The sequence below is a fragment of the Schistocerca serialis genome, chromosome 2, assembly GCF_023864345.2.
Source record: "Schistocerca serialis cubense isolate TAMUIC-IGC-003099 chromosome 2, iqSchSeri2.2, whole genome shotgun sequence".
In the NCBI taxonomy this organism is placed as follows: domain Eukaryota; kingdom Metazoa; phylum Arthropoda; class Insecta; order Orthoptera; family Acrididae; genus Schistocerca; species Schistocerca serialis.
In genome coordinates this window covers 441374891-441384736 of record NC_064639.1, presented here as the reverse complement: position 1 = coordinate 441384736, position 9846 = coordinate 441374891, and the positions used below count along the sequence as shown (strand labels likewise).

The window sequence follows — 9846 nt, the reverse complement described above, 5'->3', positions numbered from 1 at the left end:
GCTTACCGTATTTTTTGCAGCTATAAAGCGTCCGACTGCCACAAGGTTCCAGTATAGAACGGAGGAGCGATGTTGTCTGCGCTGCTGGTGGGAAATTGGTGAACTTCTGCTTTAGAGACTTGAAAACTTGATATATTCTCTTGCCCCAACCGTACTTTTACCCCCACCTACCTTATCTGTGAAGTGAGGTACTTAGCCGCGCATCAACACTGATGCCTACGCTCCAGGGAAATGCACGTGATGGACCCGGTTCTGCGAGGAAGCAGAATACCACGTCACTGCAACGGACTAACAGATATTCCTTATCGCACAACTACCGCAATACGAATCGTGACCTGTTCGCAACCCTAGTGTCAGCTAGGACCATTGCGAACCGTTCGGTGAAAGCTGCTCTGCGAGCTAAGATGCTGTTCACCATGTTCCTCACATACCTCATCACCGCGCAACCCACGTCCGATGATGTAGTCAGAGACACAACGAAAGGGATGAATAGCTGAGTTTCGTGATGCGAAGTCAGTGATGGTTTTTTGCCACTGCGACATCAACCAGGAGACCAGTAACTGCTGGAGTTTTCCGGAGGTGAGATGCGGGACCAGCTCAGGTCGTTGTGTTGCAGGAGCAGTAGACTAGTGTGACTACAGATCACCTATGTTGAATGGTATTTCCAGTCTTCTGTTTTTGTTCCTACAACTTCAGAAAGAAGTTTTATACAGCAGGATAATACCATATAAACACTACTAGTGTTGGTCACTGCTCTCTCTATGGCTGCGGTCACTGTGATACCGACGTCAAGAGACTCCGCCGATGACTGGCATCGGCCGAAGACGGTCGATCTTTTCAAACCGCTACGCCATAACGTGCGCGGTCTCCGTGCGACCGATCTCACCGCTCGAACGTATTGACTTCGAATTAAAATCAGTTTGTTTTCTTCAGTCGAATTGAGCGACATTCCAACAGGCAAACCAGCAATTGCGCAAAATTCTGAAGTTGAGTACAAGAAGGGACTAGTTTGCAGCACTCTGAGGATGAGAATATCACTACAGAGAGAGTCTCTTAATCTGTGGTCTCAAATCGCTAGTTACTGGAAACCACAAGTTTCGAACAACTTAAAAATTGAATCATAATTCATTAAACGTTACGTTATATTACACTATACATGTACTGTTCAGCACCATATCTATACTTAAAGCAACATGTCATCAGCAACACGTGCAAAATCTGTACCATAAATTTTAGACATAGATTATGACCTCAAAAAATTACATGTTCAACTGAGAAAGGTTGCATATAACAGTTCTGATGTTAAAGTTGCTGTAGTATCCCTTTTTTGAGTTGTGGTAGCCGTCTACGAATTATTGTTCCTGTTCATCAACGCTTTTATGCCCATAGGAAACTGATTCTGTAGTATGAGGTAGTTTGCAAACGTGATTTATGTATTTCCACTTTTCATTGGTTTAGATGTTCACAGTATCTTATTCTAAAATTTACGTGTCTTTCATACATTCGTTGAATCGCATTTGTGGAATGTTAATTTATTTAAAGAAGTGCAGAGTGTTTGTAATCTTGCTTTTCAATGTCCCCACGAATCGTCACGAGCATACAGTGTGAGGCAGCTAAGACAGGTCACCCGAAATGTATCCAGAATTAATAAATATATCGAGGTGTGGTTTTCGACAAGTTGTAACGGACAATACGCGAATTTCCAGACTACTTCCGAAGGCACGAAATAACTTCTAACACGAGCCTGTCCTGCTGTTAACTCCCGCATGAAATTCAGAACGCAGTATTGTTTCTCCAGAATCACTTTATAGCATGTAGCTATGTTCAAGGTCCACATTTTGAACTCTTGGTATGACAACCGTGGTAATAAACACACGCCGTACCTGAGTTACGTGCGAGGGGCGTTCAGTAAGTAATGCAACACTTTTGTTTCTAAAAGCAGTTGGTTTTCTTCAAGATTCCAATACACCATATTATTCCCCACTCTTTTGGCTACAAAACCATATTGTTCCCACATAATCTCTGTTCAACGCAACAGCCTTACGCCACCTTACTGGGAGAGCCTGTATGTCCGTATGGTACCACCCTACTGGTCGACGTCAGAGCCAGCGTCTTGCTGCATCAATAATCCTCCCATCATCCACGTACTGTTTCCCGCGGAGTTCATCCTTCACTGGGCCAAACAGAAGGGAGTCGGAAAGTGCGAGACGCAGGCTGTAGGGTGGCTGAGGAAGAACAGTCCAATGAAGTTCTGTGAGCTGCTCTCGGATGCGCAGACTTGTGTGGGGCCTTGGGTTATGGAGAAGGAGCAGTTCGTTTGCATTTTTGTCGTTCACCTCGAAAGAGAGTGTCCGCACGTTCCAACACTGCAGGAGCTAGAGCTGTTTGCGGCCGGCCTGCACGCAGAAGACGGGTCAGGTCTGCGCGACTTCGTTACGATGACGACAGACGCCTCGCTCAACGGCTCACGATGCTTTTGTTCACTACTAGGTCACCGTAGACATTCAGCATGCGCCTATAAGCAGCTGCGGTGCTTTAGTTTTCCACCAAAAGAAACTCAGTGACAGCTCTCTGCTTGGAACGCACCTCCGTTACGGACGCAATTTTGAAGGCTAAGTATAGCGCCACCAGCTATCGGAACTTCATGAAACTATAGGGGCCGAAGCGAGAATATTTCGCGATGTCCCACAACAAATTCCGCATTTTTTCAAATGACAGTGGGCCTGAAAAAAAGTGTTGCGTTACTTACTCAACGCCCCTCGTATTTACTTGCATTTTGTTTGATAGGGCACACGTTCGTGGAACTACTTCTCCCGTCGGCGGGACTGTGGTTACGGCGCTGTTATCTTGATACTATTTGATCAAGTCCCATACATACTATGTCGTTAACTTCTCTTATAAGCTTCTTTCAAATGCCATAGAAAAAAATATATAGTTTCATTGTAAGAAAGACAAAGTTGGTTTCGTAATTAGGCGACTATAAACAAGAAAAATTACTTGCGAATGTCTGGAAATTCGTCATACTGTCAGCTACGACTTGGTGGAAACCACACCTCGATATGTTTATTTTTTTCTGGATGTATTTGGGGTGGGCTATCTTAGCTGCCTCACCCTGTATAATAGAGCGCCTTCTCTCTCTCTCTCTCTCTCTCTCTCTCTCTTTATTGTCAGTTTGAAACCTCGTACAAGGTAGGCCGTCAGCGGCAAAACTACGCCGCTCTTCGGTCACAGATAATACATTCAGTACAAGTGGAGACATCGAAAAACGAAACAACACGGTGGATAGACAACAGTAGACACACAAATATAAAATACATGAAGTCGTTCACAGGTGCAGCGTCCAAATGAAAACGTTCAGCACTCGGACACTAACAGAGACGACGGAAATAACACACGTGAACGAAGGAGCACAAACGACGAAACATTGAATCACTAACACGATGTCACACACAAAGCACTGGCGACGATCTCCGGCGCGCGAATGTTCACTGCTAAAAGGGGAAAAGGTGGGGGAGGAGGGAGAGGGGAGGGTGGAGATGCCAGTGGCAGGGGAGACGGGAGGGGGAGGAAAGGAGGTAGGCGGTAGGGGAGCCCGGGGGGAGGAGGGAGAGAGGGTGCCCTTGGGGAAAACACAGGGGGTGGAAGGGGTAGATGGAGGGGATGAGGGCATCATCAGGGAGGGGGAGTTGGTGGAAGCCACCTAGAGCGCCTTCCTCTTCTTATCATAAATATTCATAAAATTTGTCTGGTTATCCGAGTGAAAGAGTGCAAAGTACTCATCGCGTTCTTTTCGAGACTCAATAACTCATTCACATGCATTCTTTTTAATGACAAATGTCGCAACACAGGACTCGTCTCTAAGGACGGGACGTCGTGGCATTCATCCCGACAAACACTGAGGAAGTAAGTGGGACGCAGGGTGTGACCAAGATGTTGGCCAACGTTATCGGGCGACCTCTGGCAATGGCGTCTGGCGATCGTTGTCGTTGCCATTGTGACCACAACCTAAGATGTTTGCCTGTTCCTCTCACCATCACTAGGTTTCGCATTGAATGCGTCTGACACACGTCACACTCTTTACAAGACTGGGAATGTCCCTTGAACATTTTCGATCGCTGATGGTAGTAGTGTGGATATCCTCCGATAGCTCCATGATCGTCTCTACGAATCACTGTAGGACAGCGTACTGACTAGGAGGAGTTAAACAAGTTACTGAATTGTCCAAGACATTCAGTCCATTGGTTTATAACGCTTTGCATACGATCGTATACGATGCAACACGTAAATATGTGAATTTAGCTGAATTTATGTGAGGCGATTATTTCATGGTGTTCGTATTTCATTCTGTAGCAATGCTTCTTGGTTTTGTTTTCCGTGTAATTGGTGTCTGCGACTGACAGTATGTTGTGTTCTCTTCCAGGTGAGTGGACGAAGACACGCCAGCACGCGTCGCTTCCACTGGTTGCGTAACACAGGCAGCGGTGAGTTACGCATCAGCACGCGGGGCCTGCCTTGGAGTGTCAAGTTGACGCGTAATGCCAACAGCCTGCCGCCCCACTCAGAATGACAGCGGCTTGCTGCCACGGCCTCTCTGACAGTTCTTTGGACTGCCTCTGTGTAAACACGCACAAAATTACCCGTACAAAATAAAACCGTCTCCTCCCCTCCTGTACCTCACCCAAGGACCCCATTCGCTTCCCCGCCTACGGACCGAACCGACCACCGCATTCACTGTACATCTCGCGCAACTATTTTAATCCTCAGTATCGTTGGTACCACCAAAACGTGGATACTACCATTACTACACGCCACGGCAATATGACCAGGTGGCTTTTACCACAAACTGGCGACTCTACGCTTTTAGGACTAGTTTTGTGACTGATGACCTTGTAGCATGGTCCTATGATTCACGACGTGGGAGTTGTTGCCTATGGCAAAGTTTGCAGCGATTTGTGCACCAGGATTAAACCCATGGATGCCAGTAATCTACACAAAGACCCCCCCACAACGCTAGAGGCAGTCTTATTCAACCAGCACAAAAGTGACTCCAGTTATTTCTATATAAAAAAAAAAAGTCTCCACTTTACTTATTATCCTTCCGGTTCTAAGTGCTCGACGTTGGACATGTTAAGATATGCGAAATACGTTTCTTGCTGTTAGTTTCTCAAAAGTTAGCGATGTGCAAAGAAGTAGTTTTGGCTAATGGTTGTCAAAATTTTATTAAAGAGTATGTATAATCACACATTGTCTGATGAATAATTGTCATTGTAATGTGATTAGGGTATGTATATTATTACCTATCGTTTAGGTTTGAGATTATACCCCCTGTAAAGTAAGGGGGTTGCAAAAATTGCACTCTATCTGGGTACGATAGGGTGCGGGTTGAATATGTAAATGGGTGTTAGCAGCAATGCCCTCACTAGACGTTCATTGGGCATTTTGCTACGGCCTCTCTGACAGTTCTTTGGACTGCCTCTGTGTAAACACGCACAAAATTACCCGTACAAAATAAAACCGTCTCCTCCCCTCCTGTACCTCACCCAAGGACCCCATTCGCTTCCCCGCCTACGGACCGAACCGACCACCGCATTCACTGTACATCTCGCGCAACTATTTTAATCCTCAGTATCGTTGGTACCACCAAAACGTGGATACTACCATTACTACACGCCACGGCAATATGACCAGGTGGCTTTTACCACAAACTGGCGACTCTACGCTTTTAGGACTAGTTTTGTGACTGATGACCTTGTAGCATGGTCCTATGATTCACGACGTGGGAGTTGTTGCCTATGGCAAAGTTTGCAGCGATTTGTGCACCAGGATTAAACCCATGGATGCCAGTAATCTACACAAAGACCCCCCCACAACGCTAGAGGCAGTCTTATTCAACCAGCACAAAAGTGACTCCAGTTATTTCTATATAAAAAAAGTCTCCACTTTACTTATTATCCTTCCGGTTCTAAGTGCTCGACGTTGGACATGTTAAGATATGCGAAATACGTTTCCTGCTGTTAGTTTCTCAAAAGTTAGCGATGTGCAAAGAAGTAGTTTTGGCTAATGGTTGTCAAAATTTTATTAAAGAGTATGTATAATCACACATTGTCTGATGAATAATTGTCATTGTAATGTGATTAGGGTATGTATATTATTACCTATCGTTTAGGTTTGAGATTATACCCCCTGTAAAGTAAGGGGGTTGCAAAAATTGCACTCTATCTGGGTACGATAGGGTGCGGGTTGAATATGTAAATGGGTGTTAGCAGCAATGCCCTCACTAGACGTTCATTGGGCATTTTGCTCTCCCAGACAAGGATTAATTTTCCAGACGTGCAGTAGTTTTAAATAGGTGTACCGTACGCGTGCTTTTTTGAGAGTATATATGAATTATGTCATAAAATATTTCTATGGAATAATAATTAACTTCCCCACAGATAAAGAAAGTTTAGAACACAATTTCCTGTGAAAATTCTACTCCATAAACTGCATTTTAGCACAGTTATTGCCGTTTATTGGACGTAAAGAAGAGTTTTGTATGGAGGAGCCATCTGGTGAGCGAAGACGGAACTACGTGCGCCTCTGGAGGCTGGCGGTCGGTTTCTAATTACGCAAATTTCTCTTTACAGCTGTACTGACTTGGGCGCTATCCCAGTCGTCAGCACATCTCTTTCACCTTGCGAAAGAAAGTTTGACGTCAAAGATTATTAAAATTTTATCACAAATTGACTTAGAAAATGAAGATGAAATTTTATGAGTGCTGTATGGGCCAGGAAAAATTGCGACCCTTCAACTAAGTGTCAATGCAGTCAAGAAAAAGCAAATAATTATGTCCGAAATGCACTCTGTATTGTTTACATATATTATTATGATTTTAATGACCATATTGTAGGATAGTTCGAGAATGATTTCCAGCGTAAGCAAGGTAGTTTACGACGTAACTGATAAGAAAAGTAGGATCACTGCTGAATTTATCTTCTTCGGATCGGTAAATCTGAGGAGCTGTGTCATCCGTAAATTTCACAACAAAATATGGGCGACACTATAATCTTAATCTAATACAATGTTTACTGAGGACATCCAGTGCAGTTGTTCGTGACAGGTTTATTTCTATTATTGCACAGAAAACTTGATCGTCTTTCTTTACAATTGCGTTTTCTTTTTTTAAAAAAAACATTCTTGCAGAAATATTCATTTTGAGTAATCTACGTACACTCAGTACGTGGAGTTCTACTTTCTTTTTTTAATTTTTGAAGTTTCGCACATGCTTACTGACAGAGTGTTATTCAATTCAATCACACAGCTCAATTTAACCCCTTACAGCAAGAATATTGGTAATAATTAAACGTCTGACATTTGCAAGGAAATAGTTTAGTAGTCTTTCGGTCGAGACGCTGTATGTTGCACGCAGAACATGTCAGTTGGAGTCTCCAGTAACAGGTTCGGATGCTTGGTGTTCTTTGATGCTTCCGCACCTAATATGTTCGCTCTTTAAAAAGTAACCAGCGCGGTTTATTTATTATTCAGTTTGTTATTGCGCTGTGTAATAATACGGGAATGGGACCCAATCAGATACGAATGCAGGCCGAAAAAGAATTGTAAATTAATAGAATCTCTCTCTCCTTCACAGGGACGAAGCACAAATGTGTTAGTTAGAAAGATAATTACCTAGTATTTTCTCATAAGTAGTTGTCTACGAGAGATCAGCTGTAACGACAGTACAAAGAAATCATTGTGCTCCAAAATCGATGAGTACTGTGGAAGATCGGCATAAAAGAAGCAACTCAGTACCTTTTGCAACTTGTTCAGTGTTCACAGACAGATACCTAATTGTTCCACAAATTGTTTCTCAGTGCACAAAGGAAAAATTATCTTCAATAGAATTTCTACAAATTAATAAAAAAGTGTCTCCACGGAATTAAAAATTAATGATTACATTCTCTATGCTTAGTTCACAGCTCAGCGCAGTTGATGTCGTATAATGCAAACACGACTAGCCCACAGTCCAGAATCATTGTGCTATTATTATTATTATTATTATTATTATTATTATTATTATAGCTACCTCCTAGTGAGGCACCATGTTACAACTCCCCTTTCGAGGTAAATATTTGCATTTAGGTAGTTATGTCGGCAATTACTCGTGGTTGGTATTGTTCATCTATGTGCTACTTTAATACCAACAAATAATAGCAAAGACATTAACTCAAAATATTTCTAAGTTGCCCAGAATTTCTGAATAACACTTAATAGATTCCTGCTTTTAGCACGTAACCAGAAGCTTTACGTCCACGATACGCCTACACGTCTCGGCAGCCAGCACGACACATCTGCTTATTGAGTAGTATGCAGAGCGCTTGAAGGCGAACTTTCAAGAATGCGAAAGCGTCAGTTTCTTACTCTGTCGTTCTAAGAGCGTTTCTTCACAATCTTTTTACTTCTGTCCTAATTATATTTTCAGCTATTCTCCAGATGATATTGTGGTTTTAAGCTCACATATTTCCCCTGACGGTGGACATCAGCAGTACGCTTCATTCCATCACTATTAATAATGTGTACAGCCGGCCGGTGTGACCGATCGGTTCTAGGCGCCACAGTCTGGAACTGCGCGACCGCTACTGTCGCACGTTCGAATCCTGCCTCGGACATGGATGTGTGTGATGTCCTTAGGTTAGTTAGGTTTAAGTAGTTCTAAGTTCTAGGGGACTGATGACCTCAGATGTTAAGGCCCATAGTGCTCAGAGCCATTTGAACCCAATAATGTGTACAATTGCAGATAGTACGGAATCACAGCACATAAAAAATGGCACATTGTTAACTAAGACTTCCTAAACACTCGCCGTCATAATGCGTCAAATTGTTTCAGGACGCTACACTCTGCTGCAAAGTGAAAGATTAATTCTGAAAATGGCCCAAGGAAAAAATTTGGCCTTTTTGCGAACAGTTAAACGGTTTATTTCGGAAAGATTTAAAATTGTTTTTTTTATCGGATGATAAGAACTCTGCCGAATTCCTAGGTTAGTGTCAACGCAGTTTTCCATCTGCGGCTATTAGTATAAGAACGAATTGAACAAGACTACTACGACCACGATGATTTCAGTTGTCATGCCGTCACTATTCTCTTCGGCACTGCTGACTTGCTCGCCTCCCGTATTTGCCTGTAGAGAAGCGAATATCATATGATCAAGTCAATAAAAAAAAATTATGCCTCATTAATATGACTATCTTGAGTAGCAACCCACAAGCTCTTTTACAAGTCACTGGGATATAAATTCCTCTGCAACGCTGTTAAGAGCATTGAATTTCAAAGTGGTTTTCAAGATTTTGGCTTTAACACCTTTAGCTATATTTACACTATGAAACTGCATATACTCCATGTGAAATTTCAGTTCACGAGCTATTTGAAAAACTTTATTTGGAACTTGATTGTATATGCGTATATTTTCTTGGGTCCTGATTAATGAACTAATTTACGGCTTTAATCATACATAAGGACTTTAAGCTGAAAAGATTTTCATAACTCAATTACTGCTTGCTACATAACAAACTGAGATTTTAAATTCTTGGGTTTGGATTAATGTAGTAAGTTTTGTATATGAAATTTCTTTACGTGATGGGAATTGCAGATTATTGCTTCGGTGATCATTGTCTCTCAGGCTATGAAATCGTCACCCTGGTTTTTGGCGAATTACGTCGAAAAATGAATTTGTTCATTCTCAAAATATTTGCAATGTGCCCATAGGAAGCAATATCTCATTCACTACGAAGTGCGTAGTACAGCTGGCAAGCCGCTTCGGAGGCAATATCTACCATTTCATCTCCTCTGATTCTCACACAGCCTCTAGCCTC

General features: G+C 42.7%; 2 non-coding genes across 2 annotated transcripts; both read right to left on the bottom strand.

Annotated features, from left to right (window-relative positions):
• Positions 1–5339: 5339 nt before the first annotated feature.
• Positions 5340–5449, bottom strand: LOC126458776 (U4atac minor spliceosomal RNA). The gene has a single exon (XR_007585736.1). It is a non-coding gene; the product is annotated as a U4atac minor spliceosomal RNA (small nuclear RNA).
• A 748-nt stretch (positions 5450–6197) lies between these two features.
• On the bottom strand, positions 6198–6320 carry LOC126458775 (U4atac minor spliceosomal RNA). Its single transcript, XR_007585735.1, has one exon. It is a non-coding gene; the product is annotated as a U4atac minor spliceosomal RNA (small nuclear RNA).
• Positions 6321–9846: the final 3526 nt, after the last annotated feature.